Below are 19,352 nucleotides of genomic sequence, written 5' to 3' on the forward strand. Positions count from 1 at the left end.
TTAAACTGTCGGAGAATATAAAATATTCGTCTGGAGGACAAGCACTTATTATTAACAAGGCGTAAAAGATTGCGGCGAGCTCCGCTACATATATCGAGCATGGCTGGCGTAGTTGGAAATATGCCTCGGATACAATGTTATATACGCCAAAACCGATGCCCTGCTCTGATGAGGATCCGTCAGTATAAAAATGGTTGCTGTTACAATGGCCATACTTTTCCACAAAAATGCTGGGAATTGCTGTCCCGCGAAGACTATCGGGGATAGACTTGGTTTGCTCTCTCAACGAGGTGTCTACTCTAAACCGGGAACTGCAGGACCCTGGTAAGCTGGCACGATTTGAATTAGCTTGAGTGCTAGGGTGTACCTGTAAGGAAGTAAAATCATGAAAGCTTTTCATGATTTTACATTTAGAACCTATCTCATGCAGTGTTCGAAAGTTCTCGATTATCAATGGGTTTGATACTGTAGAGCGTACGAGAAGGCGAAGCGACAGTAGCTCAAAACGGAGCGGAAGCGGCATCACTCCACACATCACTTCGAGCGACATCGTGTGGGTTGATTTCATACAACCCAATGCGATTCTAAGGCAACGGTACTGGATACGTTCAAGACGGATCAAATGCGACTTGGATGCCCAATGGAAGCATATGCATCCATATTCCAAGACGGACAGTATCGTTGTCTTATATGGCTTGAGGATATCTGATGGGTGTGCACCCCACCAGAATCCTGTAATTGTTCTGAGAAAATTGATTCTTCTAGTGCATTTTTTGACGAGATAGTCAATATGTGCCCTCCACACATTCTTGCTATCGAACCAAACGCCTAGGTATCGAAAAGATCTGGCAATGGATATCTTTTTGTTATACATATGTATATCAAAATGGGGGTTTATCAAATTATTGCGTCTATTATTCTCTGTGTCGTAGAAAAACGAGAAAATGAGCATTTCTGTTTTCTCGGGCGAAAACTCGATACCTAGGTTTCTGGCCCACACTTCTAGGTTGTCCAGTGTGGTTTGCAAAGGCCTTTGAAGATCTGCGATGTTGTTGCTGGCGACTGATACAACACCGTCGTCCGCCAATTGCCGTAAGCTGCATCCGGGAGCTAGGCATGTATCTATATCGTTGACATAAAAGTTGTACAGCAAGGGACTCAGGCAGGACCCTTGTGGTAGTCCATAGAAACTGGCTCTTCGAATTTTTAGATGGCCGTTATCGAAATTCATCGCCTTTTCCGAAAGGAGGTTAAAAACGATGTTATTTAATTTCGGGCTTAAGCCCGCAGCTTCTAACTTTTGACACAGCACATGTACTGACACTGAGTCAAAAGCCCCCTTGATGTCAAGAAATAGAGAGGCCATCATTTCCTTTCGGGAATGCGCCAGCTCTATTTCGGATACAAGAAGCGCCAAGCAGTCGTTGGTACCCTTGCCTTTGCGAAATCCAAATTGGGTACTTGACAAAAGGCCGTTGGACTCGAGCCAGTTGTCCAATCTAAAAAGAATCATTTTCTCAAAAAGTTTTCGCAGACACGACAACATCGAAATCGGTCGATACGAGTCGAACTCTGATGCGGGTTTGCCAGGTTTCAACAGGGCGATAACCTTCACCTCCCTCCATTCCAACGGGACGGTATTAAGCTCCAACATGATGTTGAAAAGCCTCAATAGCCGTTTCTTCGCCAGATCTGGAAGGTTATGGAGCAACTTGTTCCTGATACGATCCATTCCTGGCGAGGAATTGTTGTTGGAGTACAGTGCAAGCGAAAATTCGACCATTGTGAAGGGGGAATCCATTGAGGAATCACTACCAGGAGCACTCTGAGTGAAAGGAGGTGCTTGAGCGAAGTCTGGGCAGATTTTCTGAGCAAATGGCTCTAGCCATGCCCCGGAAACTCTTTCGCTCTCGTTGGACGCTCTGCTATTTCGCATCCTTCTCGCCATGCTCTGTAGCGAACTGAGCGAAGTGGAAGGACAGAGGTTATTTACATACCTCCTCCAGTAGCTTCTCTTTTTTGCCTTAAGCAAGTTTTTGCACTTGCGCTCCAGTCCTCTATATTGATCATATAGATCTGTGGAGGCAGTGGCTCTATACTGGGCAAAAGCCTTCCTCTTCGCTGAGAATGCCGCTTGACAATCCGCATCCCACCAAGGAGTAGGGGGTCTTAAAAAATTCCTTGCCTGTGGGGGCGGCCTTGTTTGGGCACCAAGGGCGCACTCATTTATCGCTAAAACGAGATTTTTGTGCTCCTCGTTTGGAGAGAAACTGGGTTCATTACGGCGTAGCCAAGCAGACATTAGATCGCCGTATTTCGTCCAGTCGATGTTCCTCGTCAAGTCACATTCGACGGGAACTGGATCGGCTGAACGAATCCCATTGATAATAGAGATCTTGATTGGCAGATGGTCACTGCCAAGCGGGTCTTGGATAACCTTCCATGTTGAATCCAACCCTAAGGATGACGTACATAGAGATAGGTCTATTGCGCTATTCCGTGCCATAGGTGATGACACCCTAGTTGCTTCACCAGAGTTTAGAATAGTCAACCTAAATGTGTCGCAGAAATCCCTAATGATTGGTGCACGGTTATCATCGTGTAAGCATCCCCAATCTTGCCCATGAGCGTTAAAATCGCCTAGGATAAAAAACGGCTTTGGTAGAACCGTAGCTAGCGTTTCAAGATCCTTTTTGATCTTCTCAGAGTCAATGTTGGCTCCCGGTGGGATATAAATTGAAGCAATAGAAACGTCAAGATTTCCTAGCTTTGCCTGGATCGCGACATATTCGATACCCTCGGGTGTAGGGAGGGGTACTCTGCTGAAGCTGTGACTACTTCGAATACCAATTAATACTCCCCCACCACGCCTATTACTAGTTGGGTCAAAACGATCTTGACGTATGATGTTATATCCCGGGAAGGTTATTTGTTTTTCTGGTGAGAGCCAAGTTTCGCTTAGGGCAAACACATTGCAATTATGATGCCCTAATAAAATTTTGAGTAGGTCTATTTTTCCAATAAAACTTCTGCAGTTCCATTGTAGTATGGTAGCCATTGGACATATTATTCGTCCATACGGACCATCATACTAAGACAAGGCCATTGTTGCAGCCATTGTTTGACCATTCCTCTTAGGAAAGGGAAAGCCAAAGGGATCATACCCGCAAGTGGTTGCGGGAGGTGGAGGGACTCGATCAGAGATTGGAGAATCTCTGTTAAGCTAGGGATCTGGGAGAAGGATCTGGGTTCACTTGGGAACGCCAGGTTTTTGGGACTCGGTTTTTCACGGGATTGGGAGGGAATATTACGAGAATCACGTGTGGGTTTGTCCCGTGGGGGGAGTGGCGTTGTTTCCACGTGACGCCGTGGTGCCTTTTTGGGTAAAGATTGTACCTTTTTTACGGTCTTTTTTGTTGGCAACCTTGGGAAGATCGATCGTTTTACTCCCGTGAGTGGAGCCAGATTGGGCAACGATTCGTTTTCCGCTGCTTCTGAGAGCGTATCGAACGGATTCACGCTTGGGGCCGTCTTCAAAACATCGGCGTACGATCCCCTGGCACTTTTTATTGTGGCCCGCTTGTGCTCTGCCTGTCTTCTACGGTAGACAGGACAGGAGTTTACCTCGTGCCATTGCTGATTGCAATGCAGACACTTTTCGGCTGCGGACTTGCACTCTAATGTGGAGTGCGCTCCTTTGCACTTACTGCATTTTGTTGCATTCGTGCAATAAGGAGCGGAATGCCCAATCTGACTGCAGTTAATGCAAGTCGCGATTTTAGTTACAAATGGTCGACGGATTGGTACTCGAAGTCCCTCAAAAAGAAGAGAATTTGGCAGGACTGTACCCTCGAAGGTGATTCGGAGCGAGGATGTCTCGCGATACACCTTCTTTCCGTCAACCATGCTTGAAGCGTACAATTTTTTTACTTCAAGGACCTTTGCACGAGGAGTTGATTGGTGCAAAAATGCCCCCTCTCCGTATTTTAGGATGTCCTCTAGGGGGTATTCGAAATCATCTACAACACCGATGATTTCCACCAATCCACCGGGTATATATACCCGATAATCCTCCGTAAAGGACGGGTCGGCCGCTATCATATTGGCCTGAGCCCGGTCTTTTGCAGAGACCCGCAACTTGTTCGGACGCAGCCGAAGAACATCCAGGACCCCTGGATATTTTTTATAGATCGATGCTGTGATCGATCTTACATCCAGGGGCTTATTCCTGGGCATGAAGAAAATATCATGCACCCCTTTATAGGATGCATGATACGCCCTGCTTCTCGGTTTCGGTTCCACTGCGGGAGACGCCGACGAGGCCCCGTGAGACAAAACCGTTCTCTTCTTTGCCGTTAGTCCTGGATCAGAATTTTTGCGCTTCACTGTAATGAAGCACGTTTCTGATCCATCGTTCGGCTCTACCTCCATGGTAGAGCCGGTGCTAACGGATCAACACAGAACAAATGAGAGAGAGAGGGATGACACGATACGTAAGGATAACTTACCGGACGGCACTTAGTGAGAGAAGTAGTATACCGCGCAAGTAGCGAGAGTACTTATACGCGGCACCGCTCTCTCACCTACACACACAACACTGCACGGGGACAACTACGCACGGAGAGCACAACTGGACACCAAACACACGGTTCGCTTCGCACTTGTTTCACTCTCTCACTTACGATGCGTGATTTCTGGGTCAACGGCTTTGCTGTTATCGCAATCTCGCCTATTTCGTCGCCTAGGAGCGCTTCAAAAAACGTCTTAATCGCTCGGTGGTTGGAGACGGAATCTAAAATTTTTTTTTTTTTTTTTTTTTTTTTTTTTTTTTTTTTTTTTTTTTTTTTTTTTTTTTTTTTATACACACCGAAAAAAAAAGCGTTTAATTGCATTCCAATAAATTTACACCTCAAACAAAACACTATTTCAGGAGCACATCCTCAAATGCATTCGTCAATCCATCAATTTGCTATCGTTTCAGTTATACGCAGTGCGCAAATTGGTTCGTAAATTAAACCATCACCCTGTCCTGGGTATCCCAAGTAAGGATACCCGTTCGGTGCTTCCAGCTAAAACGAGATTGATTAATTACGAGTTAGTTTGTGTGTTAGTTTTGTTCCGCTCGCTTAGCGTATTTTAAAAGCAGTTCAAATGGACGCCGTGTGTCTGCTGCGTGCTGAATGGAAATCGACTTTCTGCGCTCCGGGCAAATGGGCAGCTATCAATTAGCATCGAAATTGGACTCGAAGCGTAATTACAAGCTTTTCCGGTGGGCGTACCTCCTTCACCGGTTGGCTGGTTGGTTGCCGGACGGCAGCAAGCATAATTGTAACGCGGGTGAGTTACAAGACCGCGTGTGACACCTTGCCGATCAAAGAGCTGCATGATGAGTCGATACTTTGACTTGATAATGATTGGAATTCGTGTGCTTAATTTACCGGCGTAGAATCTGCTGGATACGCTGTGGCACTAATTGAGTTGGTGCGCTTGTAGTTTAAATTAAGGTCAGTTTATGTTAACCATTAGTTTAGCGTCAATTTTCGATCAGAGTCCGATAGCGCAAGAAGCGCAGGATGGATACCACGGATGAGTCAGAAGGTCAGCAAGAATTAATGCTTGAAGAATGATAGCAAATTTAATCCTTAATTAACTCTGACAATGTGTTGAGCAGCCTGTTTTGGGACATACTCCTAATCAGATATTGAATATTGCTGTCAACGTATGATACCTGACGCAGAACAAATTAACTATGGCTAACTACAATTGATCTATTCCGGCCACGATTCTAGTGTCTATCAAGTATTATGTTCTCTATATTTCTTATTAAATTCTTATTTTACGTTATTTATGTCTCCTTTTTAAACATATCTTGTTTATGTAGAACAGCAAAGTAGTTTTCTAACTAGGGGTTTGTAATATGTGCCCGTACATCGTTGGCTTAAGTTCACTGCTAAACCAAACGAAACTCGACACATACAACATGCATTAAAACCTCCAAAAGTACCCATTTGGCTCGCCACTCAATCCGGCCTCTATGGTTCGCCATTTGGTTCGCCACTCAATAATTTCATGTTGTTCAACCAATCGAGCCAATCTACACGACCACGATAAGGACAATACACACACAGACACACAGACACTATAGAATGGGATTCCAATCGTGTGCAGAAAATGGAGCCAACAGCGAAGAAGCACCAACAAAACATAACCGAACCGAACACAAACATTTAACCGAAACTGTTTCGGGTTGCTCGAACGCAATAATTGCCACATTTATTGCCGGGAAACAAGCACTTCGACAAGGCAGGGAAAAATAAAAACACTTCGTTCTCTCTCTCTCCCCCCTGTCCGGTTGTAGAACAGACATACTTTGGTGTATATGTTTGACCGGAGGAGCACCACGGGTGTTTGCCAGGAGCTGGATGGCACTGTAACACACAGTGACCTCACCCGAAGCTGTGGCGGGACGGAAATTAATAAATTAAGCCATTCGGCAATTGGCCATATGTGGACATGGTCATTTTATTCGGGTGTAGTCTACAGCAACGAAAAAAAAGAAAAGGGGATGAGGAAAGGAATTGACCAAAATAAGGGAAAAAAGCCACTTCACTAGTGGAAAAACCAAATTGCAGACACTCGGGTGCGGGACACCGGAAGCCAAACCATACACACGATTCTGAGACCACCATTACCGACCTGTATGCCTGCCCACAAACACATGCCGGTCACATTAAGCATAATGTATTACGTATTATTTACTGTCGTGTTGTGAGCGCTGGGACAGCGTTCAAAAGCTGGTCGCGTGTAATAGTTTGTGTGAGTGGTATGTGCTATGTCCCTGACCCTGATCGCAAACTGTCAGCCAGGGATGTCCAGTTGTAGTCGGTAGCAGCAGTTTGGAGTCTGGATTGGCATACTGCTTGCCCGGAGGTGGAGAAAAGTAGTAAATTTTAGGATTTAATTTAAAACCATCCACCAGCACCGAGCACTCGGGCGCTGCCTTTCACTCGTCCTGCAGGTCTGTCTATCTATTTGTTCGGTTATCTGCATGTTTCCGGATGGCCTGAGGTCATGTGTTCGTCCGACGTGGTAGAAAATATGGCTCAGTAACGCAGGCTACTGTAAACACAACTTCAAGCTTGAATAAACATTCATAAGGAGTTGGAAATTGGCTTAAGCAATTTATCAGCGAAAGGGAGCGAACCTCTTTTATCTCAATGTAATTAATTTCATGTTGAAAATAAGGATGTATCCTTACATATTGGATTGATTCCAACAAGCTGGTTTGTGATCTGCACAAGACTTGTAATAAAACTGATGAATAAATCATCATCCCGCTGGTCCAGCCATTCAATCATGCTAAACCGAGCATGTGAAGCTTAAGTGGAGGATTTGAAACTTTTTTCATTACTCTTTAATCAACTGTATAACATCAGTCATTACGTGCTTGTGTGCTCTTCCTCCTGAAACGTTTTGCTAGGGTATGTGTGAGCAAGAACGATGTGTTTAATAAAATATTAATAACTATTCCTATGAAGACTGTGGGAAGAATGAGTATCTTCACGAACATTACTGGTTTTATTTTATTTCATAGACAGTTTTGAATCAATTAAATAAATAAAAAACTTAATTGAAACTCACGATCATTGTCTTCCGTGAAACTTCTCTTATTGAAAATTATTTTACCTTACTCAACTCTCCGATCCGATTGGAATTTTGAATTGACCAGCATGAACGTTCAAAGACAATATCATCCAAAATATGAAACTGTTCAAATTTTCATATCGCCCCTGTGATCAGAGGACACTTTACTGGACTGTATTTATATTGAGGGTCAAGTAAAAATATGAATCGAAACAGCTGTGGTAACGGTGATTCCAATCGGAAGTTCAACGATCAAACAGTATCAGTAACAGAGAAAACTAGATTTGGACAAAAATCGTAAAACCCAGTTGATTGGAACCCAGTCAATGGCCCTGGTTTTGGGCGGTTTAGAACTTTTCGACGACGAACTTATTTAAACGCCTAAAAAAAAAGAAAAAAAAAGCTGCTACAAAAACGTCCCCAGCATTCGAAATTTGGTGTTTGCTGTGAAGAAAGGCACAGAAACGGAGAATATTTTCTCAATAGCCAGAAAAATCATTTTATATTTCTTAATTTGCTGTGTTGGTGCTCTTCAGCACATGTGCGATATTGATTGGAAAGCTTTCGAGTGGTTGTCCGTTCGAACCCGATCTTATCAAGATTCCGAAAACTTGGACATGTTTTTGTTTGGCTCTCAGGTGTGCTTTCGCAGTATGGTTTATATCACTCTTCCCAGGAATAAAAACCATTATAATCATACAATAACAATCCGAAATCATTATTTTATTCTATATTTTGTAGTAAGAAGGTACTTTAAATGTTTCCATACTTATCATTAAACAAGTTGATTCGAAAGCTAACATTATTAAAGCTCGATAGTAATAACTAACCTCAAATTTTATACTTTCTCTTTCTCTAGGTGAGCGATAATCCCTTAAATACATACCTCATTTAGGGATGTTAATCCTTCACTGCAGATGGTAACTACAAAGCATGAGCTTATGTATCATAAAACCCTTCAGCTAGTTGAATTTCTCATCCAAACCCATTATGGACTAGTAGTGTAGAACATTTTCCACGCCCTATCTATAGATGATGGCTTAACCATGCTCTTGGAAACACACAATAACAAGCATTTCATTTACGGACATCGGATTAAATCATCATTCGGGCTGTCAATGGAGATGGATTTTCTTGGACACTCCTAGCAACTCCAGTGGATGTCATTGGCGCTGCTAGGATCTAAACTAATCCTTCCTATACGGTACCGTATAGGCGAGTATTTGATTTGCTTTTTCTTGCTTATGTGTTGGTAGGAATCTTTTCAAGATCGATCTAAAACAGGCTTGGGAAAAATGCAAGCTGCCAAATTTTAAGCGCCAGTTGTCTAAGTCTCCGAGGAAGAAGGCACGTTACTTGTTTCGATAATATAGACGGGTGGAGAATTTTCAATTTGTTCTGTTTTATCAGACTTCGGAAGTCTTTATCTTGAAGCAGAAAGGCATTTTGTTGATAGTTCAATTTAAGCCATCGTGCCAAGCTTTTTACAAATGAACAAGCTAGTTTGCTTTAATTCATACATCCAGAGATACATTCATACATACAGATACATATACATTCATCATAATGAGCAAACGGAAAAGGACTGTCGGTAAAAAATTTGTTTTTTTTTTATTTAAAAAAAATACAGAAACATTAATATGTTTCTTTCTACATCTAAAAAATGTTATGTTATGTTAAAAAATTGCGCTGAAGCTTTAAGCCTTGAGCGTTCTCAATCTACAACTTGAAGTCAACAATAAAAGGCTAAACCGGACCGGGATGAATTGGTTCCGCTTTCCGGGCGAGATTCATCATCGACTAGGAAAATCTTTGATCCGGTTCACTAGCCTGGCCGCCGGCATTTCCGGCGAGAAACAAGAGGCTCTCCAGAGATCGACGCTCCCAAAGCACACTATTTTCGGAGGATACGTAAGCGGAAACAAATGAAAAACGGACAGAAGACGGTTTATAACGGTGGCGATTGCAGAAATCAACACGGAAGCTCTACCGATCTGCTAGTCTGGCTGGCTGGGTTTGGCTTAGCGAGTGAACATGCAGCTGACAGTTTTCGCTTAGAAAAGCAGTTAGCTTGGGACGTCAGCATGTGGGAATGAAAGATGTTTGTATGTGGGCTTTCTCTGCTGGAAAGGGGTAAAGGGACATTTTGTTCTAAAGGATTTTCCATCCTTTCATTCTGGCTGCTGCCGTAGGTATTTTATATTGCTTCGGTTTTACTTTCCTATGGTACGAATGCGCAAAAAGTAGTGCGAAAATTAAAGTGTTCAGAAATAAAATCTTATCCCCGTAGGGAAAAAAACTTTTTTTAATGGGAGCGACAGTGCATAAGGTTTATTCACCAGATAAACAAAGAAAATATATTTTTCATTTGAGTTTGAATAATATGATTAAAAATTTTAAATCGCCCTAAGGCTTTTTCAGCATTTTTTTGAACATGTTACTATTTTATACTTTCAAGTGTATCAGTTTTAGGTTATGTTTTCTTCATAACCTAAAAATTATTTTTCGAAACACATGCAATAAGTAACGTCTATGAAGGTCGTTGAATGTTTGCTTAGCGATTGCAGTAGACGTACACTCCCAAAATGTACATCCTTCTGCACCGCTTTCTTTTGATGTAGTGTTCCATATTTACTTGCCTGTTTCGAAGCGTGACCCTATCCCTGGCCCGCAGGCAAGCAAAGGAACCGAAACACTGCTGTCCTGCTGTGGAGTAAATTATTTTTATTTGTTCTCCCATTATGGGTTTCCGTTCGCCATTGTCGCGCACACGATAATGGGTTGTAATGTCTTATGATGGGTTGACGACAGTGATGCTGGTGCGGTGACTGCTGTAAGTACGGCACTCTTGCAAACACTACCGAATACTACCTCCGGCGGAAGGCCACCTAGTGCTGGCAGAACCGTCCGATCGTTTGGGATTTCCCGGGGATGCATTCCATTTAACAGGACTTTACGATTCGGGCCCTTTCTTGTCTCGCAGACAGTCCGGTTTTGGGGATAGTATCGTGAACGGTTATCACACCCAGCGGCTGGCCATAGCTCAGAAGGCAAGCTCAGATGGGTTGCAAAGTGCGCAATGTCTAAACCCCTCGTCGATGCGCTGAAACCGGTGGAAAATTACGACGACGGTGCGTTTCAGTGTCGCACTGCATCCACGAGTACATTCGCGACACTTACCCTGAAAACCCATGCCAAGTCGAATGCACGGAAGAAACGAACTTGGCGGTGTTGTGGATGTCTTTGGGACTTTGTCGTCATCATTGTCAGTGTCGTTACTGTCGTGTTCTTGTCGCCGATCGCAGTTGTACTTCCGGTCCGGTTTGGGATGCAGCAGAGAAGAAGCGCCTCGGGACTAACAGCGCAGACCGTCGTTCTATGCTAAAGCACGGAACGGAAATGAAACGCTAGAAGCGTTCGCTGTTGCGTTATTGCGTCGTTTCAGCATAGTTTCTTTTGCCAGGGGTGATGCATTAGAAAGACACTACAGTCGCTAGTCGCCCGTTTGTGTTGAACAGAGTCGGGTCGGACGTACAATCGCGGCCAATGGTTGCGCTGGTGAAGCTGGATGATTTCCCGATGGTATAGATAGAAAAAAAATGGAAGTGGCTGGGTGAGTGAATGGAAAAAAGAGCTTTGCTGGTAAAGTAGATAGAGGTTAACAGTAAATTCTTAATATCACAACATAGCGGAGGCTAACACGTTGTGGTGGGAGGTAACACTATAAAACAATGGTAATAAATGTTGTTCACCCAGTAATAACTTGCTCGGGATGTTAGGTGTATGTGTGGACATATTTTTTGCGACAGGGATAGGACGGCAAAACAAGATTGGGATAAGTGTATGTGCACAGGAGTTAATGGCAGGGAACTTAAAATGTTCGTTTTCTTTCATGCGAAGCGTAAAGTAGTCAATGCAATACAATGTGACGATTGATTTATGTTTATATTTTATGTTTATAGATAACATATGTATTTAAGCCGTGCTTCTTTAAATTGATGCAATGTAGTTTCTCTGATTGATTGTGATACTAAATTCTTAAGGTTTTTAAATGTTATTTGAAAAGAAATATTTGGAATGTTATAATGATAAATACGTCATAGAGTTTGAACCCATATTTATGATTTAACGTCAGTTTCTATCTTCAAAAGCAATTTGATGTAATAATCTGTGTAATTATGTACTCGTTAGATTGTTTTAATTTCTATCAATAAATGGTCAATCCAACACTTAAAGCACAATTAATAGCCGATTTTCGCGGTTCAAACAATTTACTTGCAATCGCTACAACCGCTACTTGCGACGAAAGATGAAAAATCGGAACATAAAATCACGAATTTCCCTTCTCAGCATCATTCCGGCTTGAATTGAACGTTGCAAAATCTGCTTTCCGTTTCGAAGTCTTAGGAATTCCTGATCTTGAGGATACTTCCTTAGAATACCTTCCAGATCTTGAAGTTCATGTTTTAGACTTTCGCCCAGCAAGCCCAGGCAGTAAGCGGTTATCTCTTTTTAGTTCACTTTCAACACTCGCTCTGTGGTTGTCGAGCACAACATGCATAAGAAGTATGCACATGAAAAAAAACCCAACTCCTATCGCCTGGAATGGATACGAGCTGGTGGATGGGTTCAAGATAAGTTGCAGATCGTAAAGTGCAGTAATGTATGCACTCTTTAATGCTAGTGAAACCTCATTTCCTTCGTTTTGAGCTGTGAGTAGAAGATTTCCACGTTCATCGAGCCTGGGTTTGCTCGTTTCATAAATTATCTATTTTCTTTCAACTCCATAACCAGTGCGTTTGTGTGTGTGTGTGTATAGAAGGGAGAAAGAGAGAGTATGCTTTTTCGCTTTCATGCCTTATCGAGGTTGAAGATGTTTCCTGCATTTTTTCTTTCGCCACTGAAATTCGCTTCAATCCTACCTTGTTGAAGGAGATTTTTTTTTTCATTTGGGATATCACTACTTCACCAGCAAGGTTGCATGTTTTCCCTCGACTAACCGATGGAAAAGTGTCCATTTTTTCCGTTGGCTTAGAAGAAGAATAAGGCACCAGCACGGACCGGAACATGCAGTAGAAAGGCTGACTGAACGATTTTCATGCAGCGATCAGGCAGATGGAAAATCTTCCCCTCATGTCGGCAACAATCTGTGGCGGGAAAGGATGAGGTGAGTTGTCCTCTCGCTGCTCTTCGGGTACCTTTGGATGATCTCGTTTAGTGTCTTATCCTACATTACGCCTCGGCAAAGGACTGGCTAGATGATGATACTGATGTGGTTTAGTCTGTTCGCGTTACTGCCCGCAGCTCGATGCTCGGAAACGTACCCATGAAGTAAGCGTCTTGATGGCAGTAAAGTCAGCTTCAACATCGCTTGGGGTGGGTTCGGGATGATTCTAGGACATTTTGAAAGCGGAAAAATCACTAGGGCAGCAATATGCCTTCCCTCTACGGGGTGAAATGCTTCTTCGCTGCTCGAGCTAATCTGATGACTGCAGCTATTCTTATCTTCCCGCTGGACATTACCGATGTGTGGTGGACGCGCATGGGGTGGATGGACAGATTTTGGATAGGAAAATCTCGCTCCACAGGGACAGCTTAAAGTACGTTTCCTATTCCTTGGATTTGTTCTCACTACAGAGAGGAATAGAAAAGCTACACTAAAGTTAAAACGTTAAAATGCATTTATGTTTCAATTTCGCTTGAATGAATAGCACAAAAAATCTTCATCGTAGAAGAGGAAGAAAGTATAATATCAAAAATAAATTGAAAGGAAGAGGTTTTACAAGATGCGATATTGTACGACCAGAAAAATGTAGGTCATGACGGTCGCTAGCAAGATAGTCACCGGTGATCATGTTTACGATGCGCTGCTGCAGGTACAGGTGCGCTTAATTTCGTTTTATAAACAAAAACATGAAATTGGATGTGGTATTGCATTTAAATAAAAAAGATTTATTTGTGGTAGATTTATGTTGAATAGTAGAAGGAAGCGTTAAAGAGTTTATTCCTCTTCATGATTTCTTCCTTCTTTTTCTTCCTTCGCTTCGTAACGTCCTGTAATTTCTGGCTTCTTTGGGTTAGGTTGTCTTTAATTGGACAGTCAGTGTTGCATACAGCCGGACAGTACCGGATAGGATTCGAAAACGATCCCTTCTTTTTAACAACCGGCACCGCCACCAACTATACTACTGGGCAGCCACAACATCCCAACCTATCATCGGTTAATATTTTAACTAATTTATCTTATCTTGCGATAGTCGTGTGTTATTATAGACGCTTTTATGTGGTATATTTGTGAGTGGCTTATTTGTCAGATTATTGGAGCGTGCAGCCTTCTCGGAAGTAGTGTAAAGCGTTTACAAAAAACCAGCAAACCCTTTTCCGCAACTAGAGTTCATTTTTGATGGATTTTGCTTTGGATAAGAAAAGAAGTAAACATCAAACGTTACGGCCTCTCGATTCTCAAGGGAAGGCTTCTAAAAATTGCCTTCGGTTGCAAAGGGATTTACATCACACAAAACCCCGGGCAGGATTGTTACGGTTCTATTGAACCGATAAAGGATTATTTTTGGATGGAAATTGAGGAATTCAAACTACCCATCAATAGACTACTTTAAAGAAAGAAAAAAACTACTTTACGCTGCCTATATACTTTGGAAGATTCTGTCCTGGTGAGGTGGAATATAATACGTGGGCTGCTACATATGTTTCTGTTCTGTAGGCCACAAGAAGTGTTGCCAGATGCAATCTGATAATTTTATTCGAAAGTTTGCCATTTTAGAGCATAATCACGCTCACAACGTTTTGACGTACGACTACCATTTGTGATGCTTACATTGACTTGAACAAATCAGTTTCGCCACAAAAAAAAAATGGAATTGACACGTGAACATTTTCGTGCGATCATTTTTCATAACGTGAATTATTAAGACAAGACTGCTTTGATGAACTCAATTTTTTGTATGGACATGAAGCACCATCCTATAGCATTGTTAAAAATTGGTATAATGAATTTAATCATAGCCGACCCTCGCCCAATGACGAATTTCGAGAAGGTCGACCAAAACAGCCGTTTTGCCTGAGAATATAGATGTCTTTCGAGATCTAATTGTACCAGAACGTCATGTCATGACATATCGTGAGATAGAGGCATCTTTGGGCATTTCTTCCACCAGCATAAACACAATTTTGCACAAACATCTGGTCATAAAAAAATAATTGTTGTCGTTGAATCCCGCTCATATTCACAATCGCTCAAAGAAAGGCTCGTGTCGATTGGTGCAATGAAATTTTGAAAAAAATACGATCATAGTGCTTCAAAACGTGTTAATAAGATCGTCCACAACAATTTGTTTGCCAGAAGTCTTGGGATAAATTCGAAAAACGAACAACAGAAGACGGATCATTCTTCACTATGAGCGATGTGAGCTTTCACATATCGACTCAAACCATCCCTCATTTGACGGGCCAAAACGTCGAATTGATGGGTCATCCGCCCTTTAGCCCTGACTTGGCACCCAATGACTTCTTTTCATTCGCGCAAATCCAGACAAAAAATGTGTGGTCAACGTTGTCCCCAAGCGCTCAAAAATCACGTTTTGGAGGTATCTCAATCAGAGTGGAAAAAGTGCAGCGGCAATTAGTTTGAGCGCATGCAAAAGTGTATTAATCGTGCTGGAGAATACTTTGAAAAAGAATAAAACACTTTTTGATGATAAATTTTTGCTTTTTCATGATTACGCCAGAAATAAAAATAGCAGCCTACGTTCACTATTCATTACAAATTGAAATCAAATGTAGTTTAAGTAAATATTATTGTGTGTATATTTTGTTTAAGTAAAATAATTTATGTGGGTATTTTTACTTAACATAATAATCGCATTGCTTATTAACCAATACTGGCCTTTTTCAATTTCATTATGCGTTTCCTTGCACTTCTGGACGAAAATTCGATCATTTCAATTTAAGTTTTTATGTATGCTGTATGTTTTCCTTCAATTCTCTCTCACAAACCTCTTTTGTGTCAGTTTGAAGCCAGACAAACCAGAAGGCGTTGTATTTCAATCACAAATCATACTTTGGTCGGGAACAGTATATCACGGGAAAGCCAAAATATCTCCACCAAACGTCAAAAGATGCATTGGTCCGTCTGGCTACAAGAAACAACAATAAGAAGACCAATTTTCTGTCATGCTCTACGAATAATATCCAATGCTCTCTTGAAGATGCGCCTTCTTCACCTCCCACACTTTATGTCTGCTGCCGTTTCCTACACAGTCCATTGGGAAGAACATTAATAAATCGCAAAGGAGTGCTTTACTGGGTGGACCGTAAGAAAAGGACACGCTAAAGGAAGTGAAATCCGCTCCACTTATTGGCTAGCCTTCGATCCTTTCAACACATTGGAAGGATCAGGTTTTCATGCGGATATATGAGAGCTCGTGTAGTATGTGGGAACGTTGACGGATGTTATAAATAGAGCAAAAATGTTAAACTTGAAGCAAAAAAAAAATGCCGGATTCCTATTTTCTGGACGTTGGGCAGAAAACATTCTCAATCTTCTAGCCGTTGATATTTGAAAACAGGCACGAAATTCAATTTCAATCAACTCTCAGATAGCTAATAACGCCGGTAGTTAATATAGTAAATAGTTTCATGTTCTATAAATGGCACTCGTTGAGGTTTTCCAATCGTTCATACGTTGCGTCTCTACATCCTTATCGATATCGACTGCAATTGGTGTAAAACGATAAAGCTCTAGCATGACAGATGGTCCCAGCTTCCTTTTCGCACGCTGGGAACCTGTCAATCTGCTGGATGCATTCGGTTTTTCATGAATTTAATCTATCTTGAAAGCATTTTTTGCATACCGAACCGATATCTAAGGTCAGATCTCTATTGAATTAATGAAAATATATATATTCATTGGTAGATTGCTGGCTGAAAACTGCATACGTTGTTATGCGTACATCCGTCCGGATCCACGGATGAACCGATGGGTGCACTAAAATGTGAATAATTTACGAGAATATTTCATTAGAGCAAAACGGAATGTGAACACTCACCTTCGCAGTGTGCACTCACACCGTTCGGATTGTCACCGGATTTGTCGCCGTTCCAATCAACGAAAATTCATTTGCCGGATTGCAAAGCGAAAAGGGCATTGCACATACGTTCCGTTCGGTCCGTTTGCAGTGCAAAACCCCCGGTGCATCTGTGTTTTCGACATGGAATGTTAGCGTCCTGACTGACAATCGTGTTACGAGCGGAACGCAACGATAGTAACCGGGCATGTCTACTTCGGGGGTGCGGTTTCATAATTTATCATAATTAACATTGTGCGCAACAATTCTGCTGGAAATTCGTTTTGATGTTGCACCAAAGTGACAATGGTGGGACAGGTTCGCGATGGTAACACGCAGTTTGGCATTGTTACGGTTCTACCCCGTCTTCCAAACAGGAGATGTTGACAGCCGTGGCCGATTTGTTCGTTAGCGAACATATCCCGCTTCGGTCGTTATCGTACGATTGAATGCGACAATTTGATGATAGCTTTGACTTGCGAAGGAGTTTGAAGGATAAATAAAAGCAAGCTCTTCCATGATGTGCGCCAGTGTGCAGGGATGCCTCACTTTAAGGGGAATGGGTGGTAATTGATTAAATTTTCATTGAAACGGTACAAATGGTACTTCAACGAATGGGTTGACCGAGCATAGCATAATCGAAATGCTTATTGAAAGGCAGTTACTATGGAAATTAATCGTTATTTATAATTTTTGTTGCTCAAGTTAAGCGCAATGATGATGGAATTTCATATTGGAATTAGACAGTTCAATAGCATCGAATAAAATACTACTATGTATAAAAGCCTCCTAAGGTTCTATAATGTCAAGAGCCCCGTAATTGTTATATTTTTTCCGTAATTATTATAATTTTTCCGTTGCTAAGTGTATCCTGAAATAAACTTCAGTTTCATAGTCGCTTCCGAAGCCAAATTCACGGCCCATCAAGAGTTCAACGACGTTCTCAATCATCTCGGGTATTCAATCGAGATGCTTGTGACGGTTTCTTGACTTCTTGAGCCTCTCTTGCTGAAATAACTTCCCATAAAGAAGGGTTTGCCTCGATGTCAAGTTGCATTTTCGCAGCACGCATCGTTGCATCGTTAATAGTGCATCGAGGCATACTCTCGTCAACACGCTCCCGTTTAGTTCGTGTGCTACCAGCACCACCAGCACTAATGTTACTAATTTCCGGTCCAATAGAAAGCGAGCTGGTCGTCTGGTGTGTTGTAGCCTTTTCGTCACATCATTTCCAGCTAACGCACGATGACAGCCATTCATCATGCTCATGGTGTGCTGCATGTACCGTCAGCTAAAATATTTGAGTAATGCATCGATGTTCTTGCGGGTTGAAGGAACGTTTCCAAGCCAGGTGAAACAGGTAACTGACAAAACGTAATGAGGGCAAAAGGATGGTTTGGAAGGAAAGTATAAGTGGTTCCGTTTTCTCGCTGCGCCACATCTAAAAGCTACTGTCCGTTGCAACTGTTGGGCTGCCAAGAGTTATAACTTGACGGTGAAAGACCATTACTTGTGGAAAATGTCTTCTGCGTGCTTTGAGGGATACACTTTTACAATGAAGGTGAAGTACACTTAATTTCATTAGCACTTCGTTCGGTTCGATTAGTCCGAAATGATAAAACACGTACCACCGTTACTTAAAAGTTAAAAGCTCTCTTTTGAATATTAACTGCTAGAACACAAAAAAAAAGAAAAAGAAAAATAGCGGAAAAAAAATCGGGAAAGCTTTGTTGATCATCGATAAAATTTAAAATTGATCAGTTAAAGTATTTAAAAATACTTTAAATTTAAACAATCATAACTCGATACGGTGATTAAAATGTATCATTTATATGGTAAATATCAATTAACTAAATCACAAATTAACTTTCAATAAAAACTTGTGTTCTATTAGATCGTCGTGAAGCATTCAAATGAAAGATCCTAAAGAATGTACAGTAAAATTATACATACACAAATGACTCCAATTAGTTCGTTCAGGTGTGATTTGATTCGTTTTTATGAGTTCATGGGTCAAACTTCTGCTGGAGCCATTGCCATAGTTGGACTTTTTGCACCAAACACATATACACACACGATGCTACTTTGTGTGCAAATTTAAATATTCTTTGCAAGCAGCGAAGCAAAACAAATTGGGCTGCTCTTTCATAAAACAGATTCTGAATCATATCAAATTCTCCCACAGTTTCAGTTTTCGTTTCTTCCCGTACTTGTGTTTCTAACAAAGAAAAACGAGAAATGTCTGTTAGATTACGTCCTTGCAAGTGGCACAGAATCCCCATGACCTGCGGTATGTGTCAATATGATTTTTATTTCGCGAACCACCAGCAATTTTTCATACTGGAAGTGCTCCATAGTGAGGCCTTAAACTTGCCGCGGGGCAAAGATAGTTCTACAGTTTGTACACATCGTTGGTAGAGAAATGTTTGCCGCTTTTCGCTTGAAGTCTGTTTTTTACTATCTGAATGATACATGCCATGGTGAAACAATTTGAGGGAAAAGCTACTCATCCATCGGTGAAGCTGAAGATGGAATTGAGATTTTTGCACGAGTACGATGAAACCACAACGGCACAGCGACAGCCACGGGCCAAAAGCCATAAAATTGGGCATCAACAAAAGGACA

The 19,352-nt window shown here is 41.8% G+C and overlaps 1 protein-coding gene across 6 annotated transcripts in view; it reads left to right on the top strand.

The window, feature by feature from the left end:
* Window positions 1-19,352, top strand: part of LOC126556653 (uncharacterized protein CG43867) — a 135,088-nt gene that overhangs the window by 16,691 nt on the left and 99,045 nt on the right. The window lies entirely within an intron of this gene.

The sequence above is a fragment of the Anopheles maculipalpis genome, chromosome 2RL (assembly GCF_943734695.1).
Source record: "Anopheles maculipalpis chromosome 2RL, idAnoMacuDA_375_x, whole genome shotgun sequence".
Lineage (NCBI taxonomy): Eukaryota > Metazoa > Arthropoda > Insecta > Diptera > Culicidae > Anopheles > Anopheles maculipalpis.